Genomic DNA, 3,291 nt, shown 5'->3' with positions numbered 1-3,291 from the left:
CAGTTATTAAGCTTGTCTAGTGTGTTTTAGAATTAGTAACATTATATTGCACCAGTTCCCAAAAATGGTATATCTACTGTATCATCCATGTACCGGGTAGACTTAAACACACCATTTTTTTCTACCATTCAGAAGTTAGAAATCTACTGTATATTAAAGGAGATTAAACTACATACAGTATACATTGGTATCTTTCTACCAGTTTCAAACAAAGTTGTCAGTAATGATGTTGTGTTGCTTTAGCATTTACTTCTGTACTTGTTTTCTTTTATGTTAAAAACACAATCTGTGTTGATAGTGCTAAGTGAGCTCTCTCAATGTATCCATGTGACAAGGATGGCTTGTGGGTGATGTCAGACCAGGAAAAAAAATGTAAATAAAAGGTTTGAACAAAAAACAAAACACTTATACAAAACAAAACGGCACGTTGGCCAAAAAAAAACAGGTACAATAATTAAACACAGCGAACAAGTATTGTGCTGGTTTAAAGCCAGCACAAGTAGCAATTGTTTACTTATCTTTAGATGTCTTTTCACTTACGTTTCTCCTCTGAACAAAATGCAGCCCAGACTGAAAGCTTCCTGCCTCTTTTATGCAGCTGTGCCCTCACTCGATTGCTTGTCAATCATTCAATGAGGCTCAGGCACATTCTACACCAACCTAAAACAACAGTGCAAAATAAAATACATTTAAATCATAATACAAATACAAAATAATACAATGTACGCACAGGGGCGACGTGTACCCCGTCACAATCTCTAGAGATAAACTGCATAACAAGCCATTAAAGTTATGCCTGGTCACATCCTGCTGCAGATGGAAAAGCAATCATTATTTGGACCAAGTTAAAAGGGAACCTAATAGAAGGGATGGATTTATCCATTTCTGAGCCAGGGAATACAGGTGTTCATATTTTGGCTGGATTATAGTCTCCTCATGTCATCATCACTCAACATATTTCCCAGTGAGTAAATATTAAATGAGCAGCCAGTCACTTTTCCATTTTGGAGAGGAACCAGAAACATTGTAAAACATTAACTAACTCTACCTACTGCACTATAAAATACCTGTCTAATTCTTTCGTGCCACCAGTTGAAAGGGAGCTACACCTGTGTTTTCACTGGGATGTACCAGTTTTGTGGCTGTCTGTGGCAGTGGTGCATGGTGAGTGGCAAATAATGTACACAAGAAGCTATTTTTACTCCCAAAACAGTCTGCAGCGTTTTCCTTAATATTGTTGTGTTTTCCTTAATGTTGTTGTGTTTTCCTTAATATTGTTGTGTTTTCCTTAATGTTGTTGTGTTTTCCTTAATGTTGTTGTGTTTTCCTTAATGTCGTTGTGTTTACCTTAATGTCGTTGTGTTTTCCTTAATGTCGTTGTGTTTACCTTAATGTCGTTGTGTTTACCTTAATGTCATTGTGTTTTCCTTAATGTCGTTGTGTTTTTCTTTTTGTGTTTGTGCTTTTCTTTTTGTGTTTTGTGTTTTGCACTTCAGGGCCACCGTAGGGATCTGTTCACAAAGCTTTTAAGTTCCATTTGGTGAAATAAGGAAGGTTTATAACCACAAAACACTCTTTGGATGTGTTTAATTCAATTTTTAAGTTTTTACTCCTATATCAAATCACTTGGTAACCTTATACAAACACTTTAAAAACGAGGTATTTTCAGAAGTTTTTGCACTTACATTCATCTAAACATTTAAATTATTAAATGGATTCATGTAAACAGTTAAATTATTCAAGAATGCAGTGGTCAGTGAACCTCAAAGCACTTCTAAATATTGTGTTCCCTGAAACAAACCAGCAGCAGCAATGATGTTATATATGAGATTTATAGTGTATGTAGTCAATACTAAAATAAACGGTGTATATTTTTGACAAACATTTTTCTCAACATGTCACCAATCTTACCATTCGTTTTATATGCAGATCTGTGACAGTCTATGATGTCTGATATGTAAGTTCCTTGTGCCATGCCTCTATTCAAAATGAGGAGACAATCTGATGGATTTGTTTTTGTAAAATACGTTAACTGCAAAAAGAACAGTTTTTTTTTTACAAATAAACCATCTTTAGGCCAGATAGGACCAAGCTTTTTCACACAATGTCTATGTACACAGATACAGAAAGAAAAAAAAAATCAGTAGACCCAATGTTTACACATACAGTAATGGCATTTGAAAGGTTTATGTGTTTTTACTTTGCTGAAAAAAGTATTTACATAACAGATTATCACAAGCTTATGGGCAAGATTTTCAGAAAATAATTTAATTTTTTCAAATTGGATTCCTTGTAACGACTGGATATTTATAGAGCGAGTATCCAAATATAATAAGATTCATTGTGACATGTTAGCTTAATAATGAGCTATTTGCATACTTAAATGGAGGGAGTGTCTACAAAACATCCTTTTCCTGAGGAATTCTCACACTTACATGCCAGAAGTGTCTGGGTTTGTTCAAAGATGCAAGCGAAAAGTCAGGTCTTGTTACAGGTACAGGTACTGATTCTGATTATCAATAACAAAAACACAATAGGCCTTTGCTCTTATTAGGACTGAAGTCATTGTATTTTTTATCTTGGTCTTAATTGTACTGTAATTCTTGATGTGTATTTTTTGTATACTACTGTAAGTCACCCTGGGTAAGGACAGCTGCAAAGAAATAAATTAATAATAATAATAATAATAATAAAATAATAATAATAATAATAATATATTCTAGCAACACTAATTACACACTTTTGTTAATTGCTATGTGAAAATGTACTAATAATAATAGACTCTTTAAAAAAAAAAAACTAAACTGGCATCAAAGGATAATACAGTTGAGAAATATGTTTGGGATGTTAATACATCTGGCAAAGCTTTCAATCCTGAGGCTGCTTACATACCTTTATAAGGCAATTGTTAAGGAACATTTGCTTCCAGTCAGCTTTTAAAACACTCAATGTGGAAGTTAATTGCCATTGATTTAACTCAATTGTAAAGGTGTGGGAAGGGCAGCTGTTCTTGTTTTTAAATCAGCCGATTAATAAATAGGTATGAGGAGAAGTTACTTCTCAAAGGTAAATACTTGGAAAATACGAGTATCAGCACGCCCTAGTAACAAATATGCAAAGGAAAAAATAAGTCACAACAAGTTTATTAAAACAGAAGAAATGATCCCTTGGCCAATTCTGAAAAGGCACAAGTAATTCTGAAATAATGATATCTCATTTTTTGAGATGCAGAGAGACCTTAAGCACACGTCCTGTTAAAAATAACATGTTCCTTCTTGTCGATAATAGGCT

General features: G+C 33.8%; 1 long non-coding RNA gene across 1 annotated transcript in view; it reads right to left on the bottom strand.

Moving 5' to 3' along the window:
* Positions 1–546: 546 nt before the first annotated feature.
* The window catches only part of LOC131736908 (uncharacterized), a 13,980-nt gene continuing 11,235 nt past the window's right edge, over positions 547–3,291 (bottom strand). Inside the window, exon 6 of the long non-coding RNA XR_009328496.1 lies at positions 547–660. This is a non-coding gene — a long non-coding RNA (uncharacterized LOC131736908). The remainder of the gene's footprint in view (positions 661–3,291) is intronic.

Source organism: Acipenser ruthenus, chromosome 1 (genome assembly GCF_902713425.1).
Source record: "Acipenser ruthenus chromosome 1, fAciRut3.2 maternal haplotype, whole genome shotgun sequence".
Taxonomy (NCBI): Eukaryota; Metazoa; Chordata; class Actinopteri; order Acipenseriformes; family Acipenseridae; genus Acipenser; species Acipenser ruthenus.
The sequence above is the reverse complement of the archived record's forward strand: the minus strand, read 5'-3'. Positions and strand labels throughout refer to the sequence as shown.